General features: G+C 53.4%; 1 protein-coding gene across 1 annotated transcript in view; it reads left to right on the plus strand.

Annotated features, from left to right (window-relative positions):
- Window positions 1-26882, plus strand: part of LINGO1 (leucine rich repeat and Ig domain containing 1) — a 220119-nt gene that overhangs the window by 79610 nt on the left and 113627 nt on the right. Inside the window, exon 3 of the mRNA XM_044932817.2 lies at window positions 7625-7668. The gene's annotated coding sequence lies outside the window, so the exon portion shown is untranslated. The remainder of the gene's footprint in view (window positions 1-7624; window positions 7669-26882) is intronic.

Consider the following 26882-nt stretch of genomic DNA (forward strand, 5'->3'; position numbering starts at 1 on the left):
AGGGCCCCAAAGTGAAGGACAGAAAGCCTGAGACTGGCCAGGGTTTTTTCAGAACAGCCTCTCAGGGCAATATGGTAGGTGGGGAAGGGGATGTTTTTTCCAAGGTTCAGGCTGGAGTGGGCTGACTGTGTTCCCAGGAGCCTGGCCAAGCCAGAAACCCTGGGTGGGTCAAACAGACCTGCTGGAGATTCTTCCCTCGCCCGGGATGACCTGCTGCCTGCAGTGCCTTTCCTGACCCAGCTAACATCTCCTCAGAGAACCACTTCGGCTGTCTCTTTCCTCCCTAGCTCAGGTTTGGACTCTCCAGGCTCCCATCCCCCATCCACGGGCCACGTGGTGTGGTACCTGCCTGCCTACTGGTCTGTGAGCTCTTCTAATAGGGGTTGAGGCATCTCAGGTGGCGCTAGTGGTAAGGAACCCACCTGTCAATGCAGGAGACTTAAGAGACATGGGTTCGATCCCTGGGTCGGGAAGATCCCCTGAAGAAGGAAATGGCAACCCACTCCAGTATTCTTGCCTGGAGGAGCCCATGGCCAGAGGAGCCTGCTGGGATGCAGCTCATAGAGTCTCAAAGAGTCGGACATGACTGAAGCGACTTAGCACGCACAGTACTAGAAATGGGTGCTGGTGGACCATGACTGCTTAAGGACCTTTGGACAGCATCCCACCTGCCTCTGTTGCTTTGTAGAAGCAGCTGCTCTCTGAGCCTCAGTTTCCCCTTTTCCATTGTGACTTCTTACGGGCTACAGCTTAGTGATCAGCCTAGGCTTTGGGGTGCCTGCCTCCTCGGGCCTTTCCTGAGCTGCTCTGTCTCTGCTGCCCTGGATCCTTGCCACCCGCCATGCCCCAGCTTCTATTGTCCACATCCTTCTTTATTCAGAGCCCTGATCCACCTCTTCAGGAAGCTCTCTCTGATGCCTTCCGCCATCACTGATCTGAGCCGGAACCTTCTGATGGTGTCCCAGTTGCTCCCTTCTACTGGCCACACACTGCCGGCTATGTATGGGGCTCTGGCTACACAGAGACTGCTCAGCATGACTCATGTGAACAGGGGGCCTGCAGAATCCAGTAGGCAGGGTGGGGAGGCACTGGTGTAGGAGCTCTGAGGGAGCAGAAATTCCTGCCCAGGGGCTGATGAGGCAACATTTGAGTACTTCCCTGGTGGTTCAGATGGTAAAGCGTCTGCCTACAATGTGGGAGACCCAGGTTCAATCCCTGGGTCGGGGAGATCTCCTGGAGAAGGGAATGGCAACCCACTCCAGTATTCTTCCCGCCATCCCCACCCTGCCCCCCAAACAGCGACTCAAATAAATATTTGGACTTCCCTGGTGGCTCAAATGGTAAAGCGTCTGTCTACAATGTGGGAGACCCGGGTTCGATCCCTGGGTTGGGAAGATCCCCTGGAGAAAGAAATGGCAATCCACTCCAGGACTGTTGCCTGGAAAATCCCATGGACAGAGGAGCCTGGTAGGCTACAGTCCATGGGGTCGCAAAGAGTCGGACACGACTGAGCGACTTCACTTTCACTTTGAAGGAGGAGGCTGGAGATGAGGGGAGTCTTGGGGTCAGAGTCCAGTTTAGAAAGGGACTTGAATGTCAGGTAAGGAATTATGGGATCTGGCCTCCCTTTGCAGGTAGAGAGCCCAGGGAAGAAGCCACCCCCCACCCCCAACATTGGGTCTGAGAGCAGACCCTCCTGATAATGCCTGGAACCCTCCACCCACACCCTCTGCTCTGTGGTCTTCTACTTGTCCTTAGATTTCTGCTCTAAGGATGCTATCTCAGGCAAGCCTCCCCTGACCTCTGTCTATGCTCTCAGAGTGCCCCCGCCCTGCCCCGCCCCAACCAGTGTGACCACTGATTGCTCACCAGGCTTTCGGGCCACTGAGGGCAGGAATCAGAAGGGATTGGTTGTCCCTCGGGTCCCCAGCTGCCAGTCCAATGCTCGGCACAGAGTAGGTGCTCAATAAATGTTGATTGACTGTGTGGACATATGTTGCAGCACAGAGCCAAGACTCCCAGGCAGGAGGGTGGGGTTGACTGGGGATGCAGAGCCATGGACCTCCAGTGAGGTGGGGCAAAACCTGGGTCCCAGCTGGAGCTGGGCTTCTTTTGTGCGTCTTTAGGCGGCTCTTTAAAGAGCCCTTTGCTGGAACAAAAGTCGTCTCTGGCAGCGCCTCAGTGGGAGGTCTGGGCCTCGAGGCTCCCTTTGGAAATGCTTTGCGAAGAGGTGGTCTGAGCCAACTTGTCACCCCCAGGCTGGCTGGTGACTCTGGGGAGTGGGGGCGGCCATGGGGGTGGGGCTGTGGGAGGCAGGGCCATTGGCCAATCCAGTCCTGACCTCAAAGAAATTATTTTTAAAACCTGCGAGAGAAAGGGGATATTTTTAACCTTTGTTCCATCAAGGCATCCCAAGGGAAAAAGAAGGGGGAAGGAGGCAGATGGAGAATTGGGAGAGGGGCATGAACAGAGGCAGGGGCTTCCAGGGGAGGATGAGCAGCCCCAGAGAACCCTGAGGATGAGCTTTTTTGTCCCCAGCCCTTTTAAATTTTTTAAAAGCTCCAAACAGCAAGAGGGACAGTGGAGTTCATTATATCGAGTTATCTCCTCCGTTTCAGGCAAAGATCAATCTTCCGAGTCTTGCAGCTCCGAGGGGGAAGAGAAGAGAAAGAAAACGGGAGGCGAAGGAAAAAAACTCCCTGGACCAATTTCCGCTGGCTAACACGATTACTTGGCTGCCTGGCAGCAGCGCCAGCTGTTGGCAGCCATCCTGGCCCCCCACCAGTCGCGCTCGGTTGCCGGCCGCCCCCCCAAGGCTCCCTCCTGAATGGGACAGGTTGGCAGGTGTGAGGGCCTCAGTTCCCCCCGGGGGCAGGGGCTGCTGGGCTTGGCATGCCAGGGAGGCCCCAGGCCCTGCTGCTCTCCAGCGTGCATCCGCCACTCCAGCTGGCTTTGTCTCAGCTTTGCGCCCACCTCCCTGCCTTTGCTCAGAGGGTCCTGCCCTGCCGGGTCTACCTTCTGGCTCCTTCCTGCTTCATATGGGAGCAGGCTGTGTAGGAAACAGAAGCACAGGCTTTGGAGTCAGATAGAGCTGCCTCTGCCCACTCATTCATTCATTCATCAGATATCTACTGAGTGCTCTGTGTCGAGTACCGCACATGGTAAGAGGTGGATGTAGAGGTGAGTAAGATGGATATGGTCCCTTCCTGCCTTACTGGGTTCATCTTATGATGAGGAGATGCATGAACAACAAGGAGTAAATCACAAGATAATGTTAGATAGGGATAAAGTCTGGGGCTTCCCTGGAGGCTCAGCGGTAAAGAATCTGCCTGCAATGCAGGAAACCTCAGTTTGATCCCTGGGTTGGGAAGATCCCCTGGAGGAGGGCATGGCAACCCACTGCAGTATTCTTGCCTGGAGAATCCCATGGACAGAGGAGCCTGGCAGGCTGCAGTCCATGGGGTTGCAAAGAGTCAGACATGACTGAAGCGACTAAACAGCAGCAGCAGGGATAAAGTCCATGAATGATGGGAGAGGTTGGGGTGGCTGGAGGTGACCAGGGAAGATAAAGGAGGTCCCATTTGAACAGAATGATAAGAAGGTCTGGGGAAATAGCATTCTGGGCAGAAGGAGCAGCGATGACAGAGTCCCCGAAGCTGGCTGGTGTGGGAGGGGGCCAGATTGTGGTTCAAGGTGAATTCTGAGCCGTGGTGGGCAGACTTTGAACATTCTGGACTTGATTCTCTCTGCCATGGAAACCCCTTGCCTATGGCTGGAGAGCGAAGGATTCTGTCTGTACCATTATGTGGTTGCTGTGATAGTTTGGGACCAGGGTGGGATCAGGGAGCCCAGAGAGGCAAGAGGCTGCTGCAGTTATCCAGGCAAGGGCTGATGAGGGCAAGAGCAGAGGAACAGGGGAAGCAGGTAGGTTTGGGATGTGTTTCCGGGGTTGTACTGACCTGGTGTGTTGATGGCTTGGGTGTGGGGTGAGGCAGAGAGGAGTCAAGGCTTGAGGGAGATGTAATTTTGGGGATAAAAATTAAGAGTTCTGTTTTGGACAGGTCTCTTAGATGAGCAAGTGGAGATGACAAATAGGCCTGTGGATACACGCAGCTGGTGCTCAGGAGAGAGCTGGGGCTGGAGAGACTGGGGGCGTGGCTGGATTTAAAGCTACAGAGACCAGGTGAGAGCAGGGAATGTAGACAGGAGAGAGCAGAGAGCCCTGCCAGCCCCGGGGCTTTGGATGTTTGGAGGCAGTTTGGGTGAGAAGGGAGGAAAGCCTGGGAGCACAACCAGGAGAGGCTGAATCCTGGGAGCTCAGAGATAAAGTGTTTCCTGTCGGAGGAAGCAGTTAGCTGCATCAGGGTGACAGCCGGGTTTGGAAAAACGGAGGTTTCTGGGGACCTTGAGAAGAGCAGTTTTGTGGAGTGACAGAGTGGAAGCACAACTGGAGGAGAGTGAGGGAGAGCTGGAAGTGAGGGAGTGGAGGCTGAGATGCTGAGTAGGGACTGCTCGAGACCTTTGCTATAAAAGGGAGCAGAAAGATGGAAGGGCTTGTGGGTCATGTGGGTTGAGGAACCTCTCTCCCTCTTGCCCTCTTTTTTTTCCTCCCTCTCTCTCTTCCTCCATTATATCAAAGAAAATCGATATGTTCTTTATCAGATGTGTGACCTTTGGCAAGAAAGTTAACCTCTCAGAGCCTCTGTTCCACATCTGCAAAATAGAAATGACAACCCAGATGTCACTGGATCTGGCAACTAGTGTGTACTCAATAAATGGGAATTGTTCTTCAGTAGGCACTCCCCTGGGGAAACAGTCAGCCTGGCGTTGGCATAGACATTTTTGGAGGACAATTTGGCAGTGTATCCAAATTTAAAATGTGTATACCCTGAGATCTCACCCCTGTGGTCCAGGGGTTAAGACTCCACACTTCCACTGCAGGGAGCGCGGATTTGATCCCTGATTGGGGAACTAAGAAATGCTCCCCCAACAAGAAAAAAGTAAGATGTGTACACCTTTTGACCTACTTTTTAGGAATGCATGTGTATAAAGAGACAGGCTTTTTCCTAGCTATGGAAATAAAAGATTGGAACCCCCTAATCACTCATCCTGGGAGGTCTGATTAAGTAGGTGAGAGTTTGCCCCTGAGTGGAGTTCCTCCATGTAGCACTGAACATGGAGGGTGGGGTGGGGCTCCGTTTGGAGCACGGACACTGGTGTTCGTGTGCTCAGCCACTCCCTAGGCTGGACGTTCTTGGGCAGGTTACTCTGCAGTTTGGTTTTCTCCTCTACAAATTAGGCTAACAGTAGCACCCATCTCGGAGAAGGCAATGGCACCCCACTCCAGTACTCTTGCCTGGAAAATCCCACGAACGGAGGAGCCTGGTGGGCTGCAGTCCATGGGGTCGCTAAGAGTCGGACAAGGCTGAGCGACTTCACTTTCACTTTTCACTTTCATGCATTGGAGAAGGCAATGGCAACCCACTCCAGTGTTCTTGCCTGGAGAATCCCAGGGACTGGGGCGCCTGGTGGGCTGCCATCTATGGGGTTGCACGGAGTCGGACATGACTGAAGCGACTTGGCGGCAGCGGCAGCAGCAGCAGCGGCAGCACCCATCTTGGGGAGGGGAGTGTTAGGATAATTAAATGGGTTAATACATATATTGCTCAACCCAGTATCTGGCCCATAGTAGGTGCTCAGTGAATACAAGCAGTGATCATTATTATTATCTTTATATATAGATGGGGAAAGTTCTCCAAAATCTATTAAGTGAGGAACCTGATTATACACCAGCACAGAGCCTTTCCTGGTGTGTAACTGCGGGTTTGTTCTATATATAAACACTTGTGCACCTCTCAGTATGTCTGTGCAAATGCTTAGTGAAAATTTCACACCAGATGGGCAGTCAGGACCTCTGGAGATGTGGTTGTGAGTGAGAATATGTTTACCCCATAGGTATCTGTATTTGAAGGGCTTCCTTGGTGGCTCAGCGGTAAAGAATCCTCCTGCAATGCATGAGATGTAGGTTCAATCCCTGGGTAGGGAAGATCCCCTAGAGAAGGAAATGGTAACCCACTCCAGTATTCTTGCCTGGGAAATCCCATGGACAGAGGAGCCTGGTGGGCTACAGTCCATGGGGTAGCAAAGAGTCGGACATGACTGAGCGACTAAACAACAGCAGCATCTGTATCTGAAGCTCTTTAACAAGAGAAAGCTTTCATGCAGGCACACCTCAGAGATACTGTGGGTTTGGTTCTAGACCCCCACGATAAAATTAATATTGCAGAAAAGTGAGTCACATGAAGTTTTTGGTCTCCCAGTGTACATAAAAGTTATGTTTACACTATATTACAGTCTATTAAGTAATAGCATTATGGCTGAAAAAAACCAGGTACATACCTTAATTAAAAAATAGTTCATTGCTAAAAAATTTTTAACCATCATCTGAGCCTTCAGTGAGTCATAATCTTTTTTTGCTAGTGGAGGGTTTCAACTATTGCAAGAATTACCAAAAAGTGACACAGAGGCATGAAGCAAGCAAATGCTGTTGGAAAAATGGTGCTGATAGACTCACTCAATGCAGGGTTGGCACAAACCTTTAATTTGTAAAAACAATAATTATGAAGTGCAAAAAAACCAGGTATGCTTGTATTACTTGTATAGGAATAAGACTACAATATGTAACAAAAGGTAAATTAGGCCTTTCTCTCCTCCAGGGAGCCTTACATGACTGCACTGGCCCATAGCCCAAACCTAGTAGATCCATAAGCCACATTTCCTGCTGTGATCTATAAGCTACATTTCCACATTCCTTGAGTCAGCGGTGTGTACACATACGTGTGGTCTCCTCGGTTAGCCTGTGAACTCCTTGAGGGTGTGCACTCTGCACTTTGCAGGCCAAACACAACTAGACGAGCAGTTTTCAAAGTGTGATCCCCAAATGGCAGCATCAGCATCATCTGGGAGCTTCTTGGAAATGCTGATTCTCGGGCCCCATCCTGGACCTGCTGAAATCAGAAACTCTGGGGGTGGGGCCCAGCACATTGCGTTTTGACAAGCCCTCCAGGCAACTCTGATTCACCGACTGGTATTGATGGGGAAGTCAAGGCCCAGTGAGGGGAGTGGGCCTGCCCAGGGTTGTGGGGTGACAAAGCTGAGATGACCAGGTCAAGGTCCCACTTAGAGGTGAAAGAAAGGGCTTGGGTGCTCCCTCTGGCCACCACATCTGACCCCAGGAGGGAGAATCTGAGGCTCAATCCTGTGTGTCCAGGGGCCAGAGAACCCACAGGTACAGGTAGGAGGGGACAGCCGCTCTCTGCTTATGTGCGCGTCCCTCAGGGCCCACATGCAGCTCGGGCCTGCAGCAGGAACCCCCTGGGATAACTCCGTCTCTCCTGAGGCCCCTCCCCAGGGCTGCAGCAGGGTGCTTGACTTACGGAAAAGGGTGTTCTTAACTCTGTGAGGTGAGTCTGGCACCCCTGGGGTGCCCAGTCTCCTGCTCCCTCTGTCCTGGGCTGTGGGCAGAGGCTTGGTGGGGTTGATCGCCAGATGGGTCCTATGGGTGAAGAGTCTGCAGGTCTCCATCTGACTGTGCTCTCACCCCTTCTCTGCTGTCTCTCTGCAGGTGTCCCTCTGAAGAGTCCCTGAGCCTGCTTGCACCCCCTAGAGGTAAGCAGTGGACGTCTGGGGTGGTGGGTGAGGAGAAGACCGGAGGGTGAAATGTGTGCGGGGCAGGTTCCAGGGGCCTCATCTCCCTCTGCTTGGCGCTCTCTGCCATCTTTTCTTTCTTTCTTTCTCCTCTTCCGTCTCCCAGAGCCCCTGCCCTCCTCCAGCCATGACCCTGGGGGTACTTCTGAGTTGCAGAATGCAGAAGGGGTTTGGGATCAGCTCTCAGGGAAGAAAAGAGGAGAGTGGTTCCTAGGTCGGATGGGGTGAGGCTTACTGATGCTGGGGAGCAGCTGCTGGGGTTTGGGAGCTTCTGGCCTAGGAACCAGTCAGGACTGGGGCTCAGGGACCCTGGAGGTCCCTCACTGAGCAGGGGGCAGAGCTGTGGGCCTGCCTGTGGGGGACAAGCCAGGGCATGAGTTAGGCTGTGGGTGCTCTGGGTGGTCAAGCTCAGGCTTTGGGGGCCTGGCTGTGCTCTGCAATGAATAGGCACTTGGGGGACAGTATTCTGGGGCCTGGAGAATGCTGTTTGATGAGGGGCTGCATGGACAGGCCCCAGCAGGTCTCCAGGCAGGGCAGACACTTTCCCTCCCCTCCCTCCAGTTTCTCGTGTCTCCTCAGACTTCAGCTCCAAGGAGGCTTTGCTGAGTGGACGATTTCTAGGAGGGCTCTGGCTCTAATTTGGTGTCAGGGGCCCCAGGGTGTCTGCTGAGTCAGTCTCGCCTCCATGCAAGGGAGGGAGTGGAGGAGTGTGAAGTGGGGGAGGTGGCACCATCCCCCCCCAAGCCTTTCACAGCAATAGCAGCAACCAGTGGGGAGCAGTGAGGGGCTTGAGGGTAGGGTTCCCTGGTCTTCCACCCTCATCTGACAGTCTAGCCTTGCTGCACGCACAGGGCGGGGGTTCACTGGGATAACCATTTGGAATCCTGGCTTCCCCCCTTGTCTCTGTGACTCTTCGGCATTTCCCCATCTGTGAAAGGGGCCCCTCACAGCGCATCCTTCAGGGCATTGTATTGTATAGAGAAGGCTTGCTACAGAGCCTAGAACACACTTGATGCTCAGGAAATGTTAAAAGTCACATCAGTTATTCTTGCCTCATGGATTGAGTTCTGTGAGCACAGAGCCTAGGGTCAGGCAAGGGGTGGGTCTGGTTATTGGGAAGAGTCTGCAGGACTCTGGGGAACAGAGGAGAACTCGGACACCCCTGCAAAGGCCAGCACAGACTTCCTGCCATTCTTGTGAGGAAAAACTCGGCCCAGTGAACCCAGTCCAGGCAGACTGCCTGGAGGAGGGGTGTTAATTGTTATTAATTTGCCATGATTGGCCACCTCTTTCAAGTCTACAAGAAACATTTTTCACACTTTAATTAGCTCATTAATCTTAACAACAACTTGTGAGCAGGAGCAGTTTGTTCCCTTCCTAGAGGTGGAAATGCCAAGGCTAGGAGGTGGGGACGGGGCCCTGTTGGCCAAGATAGGATCTGGCTCAGGTTCTCTCTCCAAGTTCTACAGTCTGCACATCACCCCCAACTACTCCACACATTGCCTCCCAGTTTGGGGCCTCCCAAGGGGAGAGGAATGGTTGGAGCCCACACTCTTGGCCCCCATGCCTCCTGGCCAGGTCCCCAGGAGCTGGGGCCTGCCCTCCAGAGAAGCCATGACATGTGGCGTGGGAGCTGAACTCCCGTCTGGACCAGGGGGTCACAATCAGCAGGGCTGCAACAATGAAGCCACTTGACTGGTCTCTTGGGCTGCCTCTCTGTGGCACACCCCTTTCCTCTCCTCTGTGTCTGCACACGAAGCCCCGCTGCTCAGAGTGTGCCCCTCTTACAAGCTACCTCACAGTCCCTGCCCTTAGCTGCTCTCTGCAGTTCGCTATCCCCTGGGTGGCTGAGTGGGCTCCAACCCCACTCGGTTGAGTGAGAGCAAGCCAGGCGCTTGTTTCAGACAAGGGCTTCAGCTACAGGGATGCTGCTTAGGGGTAGAACTGGGAAGGGGCAGGTTCAGATCCACAGGGCTGACCACAGAAGTCTGAAGGGATGTCATCAGCACACCTGGAACTGGCAGTTGATGCACGTTTGATTATTTATGACTCATGGGATGGCCTGAGGAATTTTGGAAGAGAAGAAACCTGTGCTGGAACAGTGCCCACATGGGGAGGGGCGCATGGGGAGCCTGGCAGAGAGGCATTATGCAAATCTGGGAGCCACGGTTACAGCAGCATCTGTCCAGGGGCAGAAGGGGTAGCCACGGGTCACACCAGGGCATGGGCTCCATCTGCACTCAAGGCTGGGCATGGGTGGTGGCCAGCCTTAGTCAGTGCTCTGCCCCACGTGAAGCCACACGTGGGCATCGGAGGGGACCAGAAAGGTGAGGGCTGCTCCAGAAGGGGCCTGGGTCCACCCAGCAGAACCCAGGAGGCCTAGGGAAAGGCTCTGGCCTGGCTAGGTGGGCTTGCCATACACCCACCCCCTCTCCATCACACCTGCCAGAATTCACTGGCTTGACTTTTGGTGTGGGTCCAAGATGTGGACCCAAGCTGTGACTGCCCTCATTTCTAAAACAGGGGACTGATGGGGCTGGGGGTCAGGCCTGTGCCCTAATTGACATCCTATTCCTGGGGATGTAATTTTCAGCTTTAAGAAGTCAGAGTGTCTCTGTTTCCTTCGTTTTCACCTCTGTTAGCTCAGCACAGAAGGGAGACCCCATGGCCCTCTCCCCACCAGGCCTTCAGTCGTGGGCATTTCTATGGTGCTTGGGGATGGACTTAGCAGAAAAGTAAGAGCCCAAGTTCGAAGCCAGATCATCTGGGTTCATAGTGTCACCATTTGTGAGCTGTGTGACTTTGAGCAAGTTTCCTAATTTCTCTGTTCTTCAGTTTCCTCATCTGTACCACGGGCGCAACAGCCACTTCCTCGTGAGGATGTTGGATAAGATGATGCGTGAGAAGCTTTTAAACATGGCCTGGCACGTGGCAAGGGCCCCATCCATGGAGCTACTGTGATTGCCAGGATTGGTGGCTGGTTACTCTTACGCGTGGGTGGGCAGCTGAGTCAGCTGCAGCTGAAGCCAGTGGTATTTGGGTCTCTGTGCTCCGGCCCCTGCAGTTGTGGGGGTGGGAAGGCGGCTCTGCTGTCCTCCTCTGGGTATCAATTACTGAAGGCTGCCGGGGGCACTGCTGGGTTTAAGGGAGCTTGTCCCTGCTTTGGTGATTGGTGCTTTCAGCCGCTAGGGTGGAGGTGGGGCACAGAGGGGTGACATCGAGTTGCGAGGAGATAGAGAGGCTGCTTTAAACGGGGTGCAGGGAGGCAGCGGCTATAATGCTGGGGCTGGCCTGAAAGGCAGGGCAGGTGGAGGTGGGAGGCAGGGAGGAGAGAGGGGAAGAGAAAGAACTGGCGCATGCCACCTGCCGGGCATCTAGCACAGTTTTCACACACTAACCTCGTTCAGCCCTCATAGAGGAGAGGGCTATCACCAGCTCTGTTTCCATATGCAAAACGGAGGCCCATATAGGGAGGGCGAGTTGATCCAAGTCACAGAAGAGGCAGAGGTGGGGTTGAACCCCACTGTGGCCTATGTCCTGGGGGGCCTGCAGGGCACCAGGAACCAGTGGGGTTGCAGTGCCAGGCTCTGGCTGTTCTGGGCCGTGGTCATGCGTGGTCCTGGGTGTGCATGTGTGACTATGTGTCCATGTCCTCCCTGTTCAGCTGGATGCTCCTGGGAGACTGGGGCAGCCGGGTGGCCCTCTGCCACCTCCTGCGGAATTGGCATCCGGGGGGTGGCTTCCACACTGGAGCCTGGTGCCTGGCACCTAATCATGTTCTGCACATGACTCTGTCCAATCCCCCAACCAGAAAGAGGGAGATTTCTAGCATGGACTAGAGGTGCCCCAGGATAATTAAAATAATTACTGGCTGAGATGTTGTATGCCAGGCTCGGGTTAGTGATAATTCTATTATACCCATTCTACTGCTTAAGAAATTGAGGCAAAGAAGGTGTAGTGACTAGGCAGTTGTGGGGTAGGGTTCTGACCTGGTGGGGCCCAGCTCTGGTTTATCTCAGTGGGCAGTCCTGGGAGAGCCTGTAAAGCTTAGGGAGTCAGGATCCTGCCCAGCCCTGTGGGCCAGGCGCCAGGGAGGCCTCTGATATGCACCACCTCAACTAGCCTGCCAGCAGGTTCTGACTGTTCTTATAGATGTGGAAGCTGAGGCTCAGAAGGGGCTCAGGCCACTCTGGTGAAAAGTCAGGCCTTTATCTCCCGGCTTGCTACCTCACAGTGCCTGCTCACTTCCTGCCCTGCTACTTGTGGAGTGAATGCATCCTAACCTAGCCGCCCTCCCCAGGCTCATGCCTGTTAACACAGCTGGAGGGGAGGAGAGAGCCTGGTTCCGTGCAGACACAGAAAGTCAGCGATGCAGGGTCAGCCCCTGCACGGGTGGATGGGGGCTGGGGCTGGACTCCTGGTCTCAGGAATGTCTTGCTGAGCCCCCGGCACCCCACCCAGTCTCATGTCCTTTTTCAGCCTTTTTTTTTTTTTTTTGCCCCACTGCATGGTTTGTGGGATTTCAGTTTCCCAACCAGGAATTTAACCTGGGCCATGGCAGTGAAAACACTGAATCGTAACCACTAGGCAACCAGGGAATTCACAAATCCTTTTTATTATTCATTTATCCCATTTTATTTTTAAAATATTTTTTGGAGTACAGTTGCTTTACACTCTGCGTCAGTTTCTGCTGTACAACAAAGTGAATCAGCCATATGTATACATGTATCCATGGGGTCATAAGGGATTTGTATGCGATCTATATGTATACCGTCCATGGGGTCACAAAGAGGCAGACACAGCTGAGCGACTGAACAACGACAATGTATACATCCCCTTGTTTTTGGACTTCCTTTCCATTTAGGTCACAGAGCACTCAGTTGAGCTCCCTGTGCTATACAGTAGGTTCCCATTAGTTATCTATTTTACACATAACCGTGTATCTATGTCAATCCCAGTCTCCCAATTCATCCCACCATCCCTTCCCCCTTGGTGTCTATACATTCGTTCTCTATGTCTGTGTCTCTATTTCTGCTTTGCAAATAAGATCATCTATACCATTTGTCTAGATTCCACCTATATGTGTTAATATGTAATGTTTGTTTTTCTCTTTCTGACTTACTTCACTATGTATGACAGACTCGAGGCCCATCCACATCTCTGCAAATGACGGTTTCATTTTTTTTTTTTTCCTGGCTGAGTAATATTCAGCTGTATATGCACCACATCTTTATCCATTCCTCTATCGATGGACATTTAGGCTGCTTCTATGTTCTGGCTATTGTAAATAGCGCTGCAGTGACACGTCCTTTTTAGTATGGGTAATTGTTAAGAACCTGGGCTGTGGCATCAGAAAGCCTGCTGTGCATCCCAGCTCTGGTATTTACCAGCTGTGTGACTGTTGACATGTTACCTGAGCCCCCTGCACCTCAGTTATCTCAGCTGGAGAAGGGAGAATGATACTACAACCCACCGTGCCGAGCTGTTGGAGGATCAGCTGGAGTGTTCATGGGCCCACCAAGAGTGAGGCTTTTCACATAGTAGGCACTCAACAAATTCCACTCATAGATATCAATGTTGTTATTAGCAGGGCTGTGGAATGTTCTAGGATGAGAACAGGACCCTCCCAGCTCCTGTGTGCAACTAGAGACCAGAGGTAAGAGGGGCAGGGCTGGAGCCTGCCACAACTTCCACCCCCAGTCCCCACCCCCAAACTTCAGGCCCTGAGTTTCCCATGACCTGAGGAGGAGCTGTGGGTGTGGTGGGAGAAAGGTGGTTTTTTTTTTTCCCCAATTTACGTGTTACCTATTATATATTTATACCTACTTTATTCTATCAAATATTTGAGAAGGCTTCCAAGCATACTAAGAGACATAATCCAGGGCAGGAAAAATAGGATGCAATAGGAAGAAAAGGCTCTGGGCGCATTAGATAGTGGACACACTGGGTCTGAGGCCACCTGTGCCTGCCTGCCTCAAGAACTTCCAGTGTCTCCCCCTCGCCTGAGTACCAGCCACAGTTCCCTGTGCCTGGATTCCTGGCTCTCAGCCCTGAGCCCAGCTCAGCCTTTTGGGGTTGCCCTATGCCCACCTCATCAGTGGCTCCTGAGCTGCTCAGAGGCAGGACGGAGTCTTCCCTGCCACCTTCCCAGTGCTTCCTGGGCTCCTAAGGGATGGAAGTCTCCATAAAGTGGGGCAGGGAAGGAAGTTTAAAGGGAAGGGATGTTCAGCAGTCACAGAAGATGGGATCTCCAGTTTGCAGAATCTTGCTTATACTCAGCCACGTCCAGCCCCGTGAGGCAGCCTGTGAAATAGGACACCATCAGCATACCAATTACAGAGTGATGCTTTCTAAGTGCCCGCTATGTGCCTGGCGCTGTTCTAGGCATTTTACAAATCTTTATTTATTTAATCCTCACCACAACCCATGAGGCCGTTTCACAGAAGAAGAAATGAAAACAGAAAGGTTAAGTAACTTGCCCAATGTAACACTACTCATAAGTGGCCAAATGGGGATTTGAACTCAGGCGCTCTGGATTCAAGAGAAAGGGGTGGGGCCCACTGTTTATTACACTTCCATTATGTTCCAAGCATTTGACCCAGCCAGTGGACTGGTAGAGTAACGTGACACTCATATTACCCATGAAGAAACAGGGCCTCAGAGAAGATGAGGCCTGCAAGGCCACGTAGCTGGGAGGGAGTAGACAAGATAGGCTCCTATTAGCTCCGTCTGATCCCCTAGAGCCACCGCTGGACGTGCCTCCCTGGAGGCTGAAAGGAAGGGGCAGGAGTGAGGTGGTGAGGGCTGTAGAAAGCCCAGCTCCAGACATGGCCATCGCTCAGGCCCTGGCCCTCAGTGAGGCTTTGGTCTCTGGCCTGGCAGGAAGCTAGGAAGACTCTGAGGGTCAGGACTCAGGCAGGCCCCAGTGCAGCCCACCTGGCCTGGGCTTGTGGGGCTGTGGCGTGGCTGTGATGAATGGGCTCCCGGCAGGTTGAGCATTAATCATACTGCTGGTGGCGGGACAAGGCAGCTGCCTGAAACGCTTGCACTGTGGTAGAATCTATCCCCACCAGGCCTGGCTGGACTGGGATGGGATGGGGCAGCCAGGGGTAGAGGGGCAGTGGGCCTAGTCTGAGGGAGGAGAAACAGCCTTGACCCCAGGAGTCATCTCTGAAGAGGCTCAGTCTGAAGGGCCCCCTCATTTTCCCCCCATTTGTGCATCTTCTTTGGAGAAATGTCTATTCAAGTCCTTTGCTCACTTTTTGATTGGATTATTTGGTTTTTGATGTTGAGTTCTGGGAATTCTTTAGATATTAACCCCTTACCAGATATGTAATATGCAAGTGTTTTCTCCTGTTCAGTAGGCTGCCCTTTCACTTTGCTTCCTTTGACATGCAGAAGTTTTTAAGTTTGATGTAGCATCATATGTCTATTTTCGCTTCTGTTGCCTGTGCATTTGGTGTTATATTCAAGAAATCATTGCCAGGTCCAATGTCATACAGCTTTCCCCTTATGTTTTCCTCTTAGAGTTTCATAGTTTCAGGGCTTACATTTAGATTTTTAATTCATTTTGAGTTAATTTTTGTATATGGTGTACCTTAAGGGTCCAACCTCATTTTTTTTTTTTTTTGGTATGTGGATATCCAGGTGGCTCAGGTGGTAAAGAATCACCTGAAATGCAGGAGTCCTGGGCTTGGTCCTTGGGTCATTCCCCCTGGAGAAGGGAATGGCTACCCACTTCAGTATTCTTGCCTGGAGAATCCCATGGACAGAGGAGCCTGATGGGCTATGTTCTGTGGAGTCACAAAGTGTTGGACATGACTGAGCAACTAACACTTTCACTTTCCATCCAGAAACTTAATGCAGGATGAATTAAGTTTCTGCAAGCTAATTCTTTCTTGTGCAATATCTATATATCCAGGTCCATCAGACCCACGTCCTTTCTACCTGGGGGATGGCTGTTGCCCTGGCCATGAGTCCCTCCTCCTCACCTCTTTGGGCTCTGCTGTACCCAGGCCCAGTTAGGCAGGGCAGGTACCCACGGCCCCACTGGGGTGGTGTGGGTCCCTTCAGGGATGCAGGCTTCTTCCCCACCCATCTCCAGGGCTGCTGGGGCCTCTGGTTGAATTCTGGGGCTCTGTGATGGGACAGATATGGGTGCAGTATACTCAGGAGAAATGGACAGGATCAGAGACACAAGGAGTCCACAGCAGATATTGGTTTGTGGGAAGAAGGTCCCCGGGTGGGGGGGGCATTTAGGGCCTTGGCCTCATTCTGCCCCAATCCTCTGATGACTTAGATGAAGGCACACAGTCCCACATTTGCCAGCAAGAGGCAGTTCTCACTTTGGATCCTCAGCTGATGGAAGCTCTGGGCTAAAAACCCACCAAACCAAATGGAATCTTAGAGATAGAAGAATGAAGTTCTGAACCTGGGCACAATGACTAGAGGATGGGTATAGAAAGGGGACAGGGTTTCACACACATTGTAGCAGTGCCATCCTGCTGGAGCCGGCTCACACACCGCCTCTCGTTGGCACATGGTCGGGAATTTTGCTAGCCAGTGGTTCAGCACAGGCATCCCAGGTGTCCTGGCCTCCCCAGGCTTGGTGATGCAGGCTCCACCTCTGATAAGGCCGCCCATGGAGCCACCAGCTTTCTGTGTGACCCAGGCAGGCCTTTTCCCCTCCCTGGGCCTCGGTTTCTTTATCTGAAAAATGACCGTTGTTTCCTTCCCTTAGGGGAATTTTGAGGGTTCAGCAAGATGATGGCTGCAAGTCTCTCTGTGGGGAGTCAGTTGTGCTCAGAGTGGACTGTGATCCCAAGGTTCCCAAAGACCACGAGTCCACTCCCTGCCCTGTGTAGATGGGGAATCTGATACCCCCAAGATCACAGGGCTGATCCAGGACTCAGACTCCAGTCACTGAATTCCCCATCCAGGGCTCTTTGTCCTGCTTAGGTCCTGGCACAAGAAATCAGTTAAGTCCAGTGAGGCCTGCCTCTGGACTGGGTGCACCCAAATCAGCTTCAGACACTGGGGAGGAGCCCCACTATCTGGAGGGGGGTGGTCATGAGGGTGAGTCTTCCTACCCTGACCCTCTACCATGGCTTATGTGACCAGTGGGAGGACAGAGAGGAGGCCAGAGTGCCATCTCAGGCTCTCCTAGGGTAGGTGGTAAGTGGGTCCACATGCCATCTGGGAAGCACCTGCTGTGGGCTGGGTGGAGACCTGCCAGGCTAGGATGTGGGGTGGAAATGGACCAGTCCCTGGTCATGAGGCTGGAGCCTGGCCCACTGGGCCTCTGGCCAAGGGAGACTGTGGGTTTCTTCCCGGCCCTTGGGCGCTCATGGCCCTTTCTCATTATAGAACGGTGGCTTCATATGCCTCACTCCATTCACTCCTCACAGTAGCCCATGAGGTGGGAGCCAGCCTGCCTCAGCCCCACTTCACTGATGGTGCAGCTGAGTTCAGAGAGGTGAGCTTGAAGCTTGCAAGTGGCTCTGACTGGCTGGTCAGCTTCAGCTCTCAGTTTCCCCATCCAAACTTGAGAACTTAGATGGGCGTGTTTGGGGGAATGTTTGACTTCAGATATATCTTCTACTAAGGATGCTAAGTGACAGAGTCTGAAGATTTGACAAGTCCAAGAAAGGAGCCTGATGGCAGTGTGTAGACCAGCAAACCCCAGGCCGAGAGAATTAGAATTAGGTTTTTGGAAATCATCTCCTTACTCTCCTCACCCAACCCACCCTACCTGGGAGGGGGCTTGCCGGTTGCTCTGGGCCTTCTCCAACGACCCCCTGAGACGGGTCCAAGCCAGCAGCCACTGGGGACGTGTGTCTGGCTGTGTGTATGTGTGCACAGGCATGTATTGGGGTGAGGGGTGTGCCTGGAGGGAGCCAGGGCAGTCGAGCAGACTCCGTGGCCCCTGGGTAAGAGGAGGGCACCGTCCCCGCCTGGCTCCGGCTCTGGGGGCAGTGAGTGGGAGAAGCCCTGGGTGAGGGTGTGTGCCCACTATATATAGCTGCTCAGACACGCACACCCAGCTATTTCGGTGTTCTTCCTCCTACTGAGGCAGGGGGAGGGGCCAGAAAGTAGTCCATCTAAAAATATAACCCGGGGAAAATATCACAGCGCCCGAGCCTGAGAGAGATCCGTCTCGTTCTCTCGCCTCCCACCCCCGCGCCCCGACTTACCTCACAGCCGCCTCGGCTCCCTCAGGAACCTTCGAGATACGGCCTCCTCTCCAACCCGTGCCGCCTTCCCCTCGTGCACGCTAGGTGGGGCTGGGCACCTGCCCCCATTTCACAGGTGAAGAGACGGAGGCCTGGAGCGGGCTGGCTTCAGTGGGGCCACAGGCTCCCGGCCTGGGCACTTTCCGCTGATGGCCCCTTGGGGTGATCGCGTGTCCCCAGCGGCTTCTCGCCCTGTTGGCCCTTGGGCTTGGGTGGCAGGTCTGGGCCTGGCTCGGCCCTCTCTTGCTGTAACATCTCCTTCCGCACCTCGATGTCCTCAGCTCCAGCGGGGAGAATGGTACCATGGTACCGGGAACCTGGGCGGGGGTGGGGAGAGGCGCAGGTGAAGCCTGTGACCCGGTGCAGTGAGTCAGGCCCTATTGTTGTTGTTGCTGCTGTTGTTCTTGTTGGAGTTGTTCAGTCGCTAAGTCCTGTGGGACTGTTTGCCACCCCATGGACTGCAGCCCACCAGGTTTCCTTGTCCTTCACAATCTCCTAGTTTGCTCAAACTCATGTTCATGGAGCGGGTGATGCCATCCAACCATCTCATCCTCTGTCATCCCCTTCTCTTCCTGCTTTCAATCTTTCCCAGCGTCAGGGTCTTTTTCAATGAGTCGGCTCTTCAGGTCAGGTGGCAGAAGTATTGGAGCTTCAGCCTCAGCATCAGTCCTTCCAATGAACATTTAGGGTTGATTTCCTTTAGGAAATCAGGTTGGTTTGCTCTTCTTGCAGTCCAAGGGACTCTCAAGAGTCTTCTCCAGCACCACAGTTTGAAAGCATCAATTCTTTAGCACTCAGCCTTCTTTATGATCCAACTCTCACATAGGTACATGCCTACTGTATTACTATTGCCTTTTTCCTGCGCCAAGTCCCTTTTTCCCCCAGTCCTAGAGTCATCTCAGCCCCATTTCCTGAGGCTTTGCTGCGTACTGTGTAGTTTACAAAATGACATTATCCCTGGGTGCTTCCTGAGAGCGGGATGGTTCTTATCAGGTCTGCATCCCTGTGCCCAGTAGGAAGCTGGCCTGCCCACCCCAGGCTTCAGGAGCTGAAGGCGGCCTTATTTAAATTTACTGAGGAAGGCGGGGCCAGTCCAAGGGAGATTAAGCGCCTGCCTCAAGCTGGGCTCCTGCTACCCTGGGCAGGTCAGACAGGTCAAGTGGGGTGGGGTATTACCACCCCCTTATGATGATAGGAATCTGGAGCTCAGAGGGGGAAAGCCATGGTCCCTGGGTCCCTTAAACAGAGGCTGCTTGACTCCCAGGGTATCCCAAGTCTCTGGATTACTGGGGCCCCTCACCTCCCTGTCTCCCCTTCTGTGGATGGCAGGAGCCTCTGGGGGTACCCCTATGAAGGTTCAGCTCCCACCCCACGCTCCTTCCTGGTGTTTTATGTTGTCTTGCTGGTCCTTGCTGTGCAAGGGGTCCAAGGCTTCAGTGGCTGGGAGAGCATGCCCCTGGGTTTAATGAACACGTGCTGGCTGGATGCCTATGTGATGGTTTGGTGTGAAAATGTCAGCCTATCTGAAAGTGGAGGGACTACTGAACCCCACATACTCATCAGGGAGTGGGGACTCAGGACCAGACTGGTTTCCTCTGTACCCACCCACTCCCCGCCACCACTGGGTTATTTTGACATCGTATAATTTTATCCATAAATGTTTCAGGGTATATCTCTAAAAGGTAAGGACTCTTTAAAAAACATAACCATAATGCCATTGAAAGAAAGTGAAAGTATTAGTCACTTAGTCGTGTCTGACTCTGCGACCCCATGGACTGTAGCCTGCCAGGCTCCTCTGTCCGTGGGATTTTCCAGGCAAGAATACTGGAGTGGGTAGCTGTTCTTTTCTCCAGGGGATCTTCTCCACCCAGGAATCAAGCCCGGGTCTCCCGCATTGCAGGCAGATTCCTTACCATCTGAGCCACCAGGGAAGCCATTACCATACCTTGAAAATCTAATGTTAGTCGGCACTTGGTTTTTATTACCTGATTTGCTCTTCAAAAAAGCCCTGAGGCAGGAGTTAGCATTGCCATTTTATAGGTGAGGAAACTTGGGGCTCAGAGAGATTTGGTAACTGGATTTAGGTCACACAGCTGGTAAGTGACCAAGAAGGAACTTGAACCCAGGACACCTGACTACAAAGCCCATGCTCATTCCACTGTTTTTCTACCAGGCAGGGCCCAAGTCTGCTCCCAGCCATTCCCAAAGGGTTACTGAATCTTGTGGCCCTAGTAGGGATCTGGGCATATTTTTGTTGGGAACTGTCTAGTTCCTGGCAATGCCAGAGTCCAGCGCAGGGCTCAGCATGGGTGCTACTCAGAGCACAGACTGCAAGGGAGTTCAGGCCACACCAGGGCCAGGAGTGAGCTGTTTCCTCTGGCCAGCGCTGAGCTTTACGGGGGCATTAACGAGCCATTTAAAAAGCGCTGACAATACACTTTGCGTCTCCTATTTAAGAGGTACTAAAAAATAAGCACCTTTTCAGGGAGAAAACGGCAGCATGTCTGGGTAAGATATGCCCGTGGTGTCACCTACGCACGTGTCACACTGCAGGTGTTGGTTCGGGTAGCAGCAGGCTCCCAGCGTCACCCTCCCTGGGTGGCCACGGAGGGTGGCACGTCCTGGGTGAGCAGGTGTGTTTGTCAGTATCTCCGGCTCTTCAGGGGAAGGGGGAGGGTGGGTCTGAAGCTTTGAGGGTGTTAGATGTCAGCTGAGTGGGAGTAGGGGTCATGGGTAGAAGGCAGAGGATGGTACCTGCTCCAGACTGCCCATTTCACAGATGGAGAAGCTAAGGCTCAGATGGGCTGAGAAGTCCAAAGTCACACATCCTAAGACGTGCTCCTAGCAGTTCTCAATCCCCCAAGCCCAAGGAGAATACTATACCCACAGTGGGTACTTCTGTATTTCTCTCCTCCCTTGTTGTCCCACCTCAAAACAGACATTCTCAGAGCCCGAGACAGGCCCAGACTCTTGCACTGGTTCACTACAACCTTGATCCTGCCTCTCTAGGCCTTAGTGTCGAGTTCTGTAAAATGGGGAGAGTAATGATGCTGACGGGCTTCCCTGGTAGCTCAACTGGTAAAGAATCCTCCTGTAATGTTGGAGACCCCAGTTCAATTCCTGGGTCAGGACGATTCCCCTGGAAAAGGGACAGGCTACCCACTCCAGTATTGAAGGGCTTCCCTGGTGGCTTAGATGGTAAAGAATCCACCTGCAATGAGGGAGACCTGGGTTCGACCCTGGATTTGGAAGATCCCCTGGAGGAGGGCATGGCAACCCACTCTGGTATTCTTACCTGGAGAATCCCATGGACAGAAGAACCTGGCAGGCTACAGTCCATGGGGTCACAAAGAATTAGACACGACTGAGTGACTAGCACACAGCACAGCGTGGCAATGATGCTGAGATGGGATGAGGGAAGTAGGACATTTCATAGTTTGTTGGGGTGACCCCTTACCTCCTCAAAATGCCCTCAGCAGTCCTTACCTCCTCCGTGAAATGCCCTCATCTGACACAGGGGCTGTGACGGTCTACCGGAGCGTGCCCTGAGCCAGGACTTTCTTCTCCTCCCTCCTCCTTCTCTTCCTTCTTTCCTTCCATGAGTATTTCTTAAGTACCTACCACAAGCCAAGCACCGTCATGGGCACTGGGGACACAACAGTGAACAAACAGGAATACTGTCAAACAAAGCAAAACAATAAAGTGTCTGGCTGCTTTCTGAACTTTATAGTTGAACGGAGGAAACTAAAGTTAAATAAAGAATCACAGCACTGTTGTAAGGCCACCGTGCACACACTAGCAAGGGGCGGGGATGCAGTGATGTGAGAGGGTTTAAGAGGGGATGGATCAGGTCTGGAGGTCAAGGAGGGCTTCACCGAGGGGGTGATGCATGAGCTAGGCACTGCGGGATGAACAGGAAAGCTGAGAGCGTGGGCGGTGGTGGCTGGAGGGATGAGGGCAACAAGCAGAGGGCATGGCATGTGAACTGAGAAGGATGAGGAAACACTGGGGAGGCATGGTGGGAGGTGTGGCTGAAGCGGGCTGGGCCAGGCCTCTGTGAGGTCCACGAAGATTTTTTAAAAAATATTTATAGTTTATTTATTTGGCTGCACTGGGTCTTAGATCTTAGTTCTTTGTGTGGCATGCTGGATCTAGTTCCCCTGACCAGGAATCAAACCTGGGCCCCCTGCATTGGGAGCTTGAAATCTTAGCCACTGACCACCAGGGAAGTCCCCAAGAAGGGGTTTAAGTTGGAATGAGGAGAGTTATACACTTAGACTTGTGGTATGAACAGATTTCTAGCTGTTATGTGGCTAAATGGCCTGAATTTGAGTCAAGAATAGATGGGAGAGGTAGGAGGTGAAGGTTGAGCATCCAGGTGGCTTGGACCAGGGGTGCCCACTGGCTGGCTGTCCTCCTCCATTATTCCTTCTGGGTCAGCTGGCCCAGGAAAGTCCCCGCAAGTGTCAGGGAGGAACAGTGCTCTAGGACTTGTCATCCAGCAGGGAGTTGAGGTGGATGCCTCTGGAGATGGGTCTGTCTCCTTCCTTCCCGAGGAGGTGGGGAGAACCTTCTGAGGTCAGGCATGAGAGGGGGTCATGGTGCAGGGCCCATTGACCAGGGGCGCACCCTCTCTGAAATGCAACTCCAGAGGCAGCCGGGATGTGAGAGTATGAACCCGTGGAAGGCGTGACATCTGCCTTGTCTCTACTTTGAGATCTAACCTAGGGAGGAGCGGTTGCCCAAGAGGGGAAGGGAGCGAGAGGGAAAGAAAAAAAAAAGGCTCGCTTTACTTAATTATGACTGATTGTGACAGCTTGCATCTTTAGTCTGAAAAGTATCTATGGAGTAAGGACTGCTTTTCTCAATCGGGATAATTATGTTAATTAAAATGCTTTCTTTATAGCAGTTCTGATTAATAAAAACAGTTCCACTGCTCTCTTTAAACACTCTAACCTTCTGTTGCACGGGGAAAGAGGCCCTTTCTCAGCGATTTATGGTTCTTCACGCAGATTCCAAGAGGCAACCTGCTGCCGGGTGGCCCGGTGGCAGGCCCTTTGCTCACACACATGTGGGGATGGATGTGGGGAGAGGGCGGGAGAGTGGACCTTGCAGGCGGCTGGGCTGGCCATTAGGTGGGGATGATGGGGGGCCCGTGCTGCTGAGTATCCCGGAGAATAAAAACACCACTTATTTCTCTAATTGCTGTTTATTTCCTCTGGAAAACATAGGGATAATTGATGAGCTCCCAATTAAGAAAAATTACATATTGGGGAAAGAGGTGCTTGGACCAGGAGTGGTTCTAGAATTGAGGGTGAGCTGAGGGGTGACCCCCATCCTGGCCTTGGTGGGTGGGAGTGGGGAGAGTATGGAAGGGGGGTGAGCTGGAGGGTAAGGGGCAGGGGGAGGGTCCCGAATGAGATGGCGGTGGCTGTTGATGTGCAAGGATGAGAGGTGAAGTGAAGAAGGGACAGAGGACGAGAAGGAAGAGGGGGAGGTGGGGGTGACACCTGCCTCTCACCCCCAGGGGAGCTGAGCTGGAAGGGAGTGAGATGGGACCAGGAGAGCAGAGGTGAGGAATCAAGGCTGAGAGACAGCAAGGCCAGGCTCAGAGTCACATAGCACGTCTGTGGAGGACCCCAGCCCAGAACTCAGATTTCTGCCATCAAAGGCCCCCTCTCATTCCTCTGTGAGCAGGATCACAAAGGCTGTCAGTGGCAGAATCCGCCCCAGTGGCCCATGTGTACACGTGTTTGTGGACCGCGCCGGGAGCCAGCCCACTGGGGACACTGGAGATACTGTCCTTCTAGGCGGGGCTCAGACCCTGCTGGCAGCTCTCCGGCCCCCTTGCCCTTCTGTGAAAAGAGCATGGGCTATATAACCTGGCCCGTGACTCCGCTGCCCAGAGGAGGGCTGAGGACAGAGTAGGGACCCTCCGTGGCCATTCCCGCCGAGACCCAGCCATGACTGGGGTAGGCTGGTCCCCACATGGCCCAGCCAAGCCCTGGATGTGCAGTGGGGTCTGAGCGACACTGAAGAGGGCCTGTCTGGGGGCCTGTCTGCTGGGGTTCCCTTCCCACAGGGCAGCCTGCTGTCAGAGGAGCTGCGATTGCCCCAGCCTCCCAGGGCTGCCCCTGCCTTTGCCAACACACTGGCTATGGTAGAAATCAGCTCAGTCCTGCCTCCCCTCTCCTGTCTCTCCCCCTATTATCCTGGGGCTGTCCCCTTCCCAAGAGGGAATGTGTTTTCAAAGATAGGATGATTTCTCTGCCCCCCACCCAGGATGTGGTATGCTAATGGAGGGGTCTCAGGCACTGTGAGCCATGGGGGGGTGCCCCTTCTGGGCAGGAACACCCCCTCGCCTCTGTAGACACAGCTGGCTCCTGCCTGAGTGTGGTGGCCCCACAGGCCTGCTGGGACCTGGGCCTGCAACCCCCACCTCAGCCTGCCTAGGGGGCTGCCCCCCTCTCACCTCCACTGTATTTACGTGTCTATTTTATGATTTCAATTTTTAATGCCTCTGCTCTTTGAAGACGCTTAATGCTTTCGAGTGGAACATTTCCTTCCAGGACCTGAGCGCAGATTGAGGACAGAGCAATAAATCAACTAATAACTGGAACCTCATTTTCTGCTCCACAGCAGAGAGTTAACCCCCGCCTCGCTGCGCTCCTCTTGGAAGCAGGCAGCTTCAGGCAGGCGGGCGAGGAGGGTGGCGAGCTGAGCCTGGCCCCCTGCAGCTCGCTGCTCAGCCATTCCTGCTGCTCCCCTCCTCTCCTCTCCTCTCCCAGGTCTGCTTCTGGCCTCTGTTTCCTCTCTTTCTCTTCTGTCTTCTCTTCATTTCTATTATTTCTGTCCTGTTCAAAGCAAGCAGAAACAGAGATGTCTGGAATCAGAGATTGTGGAGGGGACCCCGGGATGGTGTGAAAAAGCATTCGTTGGGAGCTTTCTAGGCTTGGGCACTAGTCTAGTTTTGTCCTGACTTGCTGTGTGACCTAAAAGGAGTGTCAACCCTCTGTGAGTCCCCAGGTTCCACCAATATAAATAAATCCCACCATAGGGACCAAGCAGGATTTGGTTTTAATATCTAGGATAGACTTGACACCAGGGGTGGGCAGTGTCTGCGACTCCCCCTGTGACTGCCCCACCCATGGTGACTTGGGGAGAGGAGAGATGAGAGACTCCTGGGCAATGGGACTGGTAGGGATGGCTCTTCACGCCTTTGTGTGCATGAGTGTGCACGTGTTCACTAATGCCTGCATCCGTATGGAAGTCTGTGTGAGAGTATTTATGTATGTGTCCTGGCCTCCAGGGTCATGAGGCCCCACCACTGTTCACCTGGGATGGCTTCTGACCCTCTCAGGACTTGTGAGAGCACCTACAGCGGGGACCCCACATCTGCATTGCGAGGCTGAATGGTACAGGCGGAGGTTAGGCACACCGACTCTGCCTGGGTGCAATTCTGGCTTTGTCATTTAGTGCTGTGTGACCTTGGATAGGTCACTGAACCTCTCTGAGCTTCAGTTCCCCAATCTGTAAAACAGAGATAAAATAGTGCTTCCCTCATAACTTTGTTGTACAGATTAAATGGGTTAGTTGCCTATAAAGTGCCTGGTACATACTAAGTGCAGTGTATTGATAAATGTTTGCTGTCATAATTGTTGAACACACACACACAGAACACACTCTCCTCCCCCAACCCACTGACCATGAGATACCAGCGATGCAGTAGGCACATGTGCCCAGACCCACCCGCCTCCACCACCCAGTGTGTACCACAGCCTGCAAGGGGGGAGGAGCCCGGCACCTATCAAAGCAGCCTGGGGCGGCTTCCTGGAGGAGGTGGTGCCAGTGCTGGGGTCCAGGTAGATACTAGGGGTCCAGATACATGGGTGGACCTGAGCACCTATTGGGCCAGGGCAGGAAGAATATTTGGAGAGTCCCAGGGCCCAGATGGCTGTGCTTACATTGATTCTAGGGAGGCCAGGCAGGGAAGGACATTTAGTAGGCACCAACGACCTGCAGAGATCTTGTACATGTTATCTCTCTGTGGAGATGAGGAAACTGCGTCTGAGCCCTGAAATGTGACTCGCCCCAGGTCACCCGAACTGCGGCAGAGGTGGGATTTGAATAGGTGTCTGTTTAATCCTGAAGCGCTAGTCCACTTGTGGCCCCAGTTCCAACGCTGCAAGACTGGAGAAAAGCAGCCGGTCCACACCATCTCCCTACAATGTCCTACTCCGCTGGACACCGGCGGTGACAGGAGGTCACTGCCTTTCAGGACAGTTCATGCCCTCGTCACAGGGTTCCACTCACTCTAACCGCGGTGTTAACCGCGGTGTTCAGCCTCAGCCCAACTCCAGTTGCTCTACGTCATCCCTCATGCACCCTGCACCCCTTGAGCCCCGCCCTGCCTGGTGGGCCCACGCAGAGCAGGCTGCACCATTTCCTCCCTGTGTCCCACGGACGTGGGAAAGTAATGGGAAGTGCCCTTCAGTGAGTGCCTGCAGCGTACCGGATGTGGTACACGGCACCACGGCCTTCCACCTGTGGCCACGGTCGCCCTGTAGAACAGGCTTGTACCCCGCCCTGGGCGTTGTGTGTCCCACACAGCCAGGCCCCTCAGTGGCATCCAGGGCAACCTGGAATAGTGCTCAGGCTGGAGTGTTCAGTTTCCAAGAGTATTTAAACAGATGAGTGTACCGGGTTATAATTTTAGCCCATTATAGCTGATGTCTTCTCAGGGCCATAAAACAGCAAACTTTTACCGCTGGAAGCAGCTTCCAGCAAGATGTGGGGGAATTATCCTGTCGTCGAGTCATCGGGGTGTCAGTTACTGTTTTGGGGAGAGTGGATCATGTGGATATTTATAGGCACGTGCACCTTCCCCCATGCACAGGCGAGCCAGCCTCATCAGGGGAGAGAGGATGCTGCCGGGGGCGCAGA

The sequence above is a fragment of the Bubalus bubalis genome, chromosome 20, assembly GCF_019923935.1.
Source record: "Bubalus bubalis isolate 160015118507 breed Murrah chromosome 20, NDDB_SH_1, whole genome shotgun sequence".
NCBI lineage: Eukaryota > Metazoa > Chordata > Mammalia > Artiodactyla > Bovidae > Bubalus > Bubalus bubalis.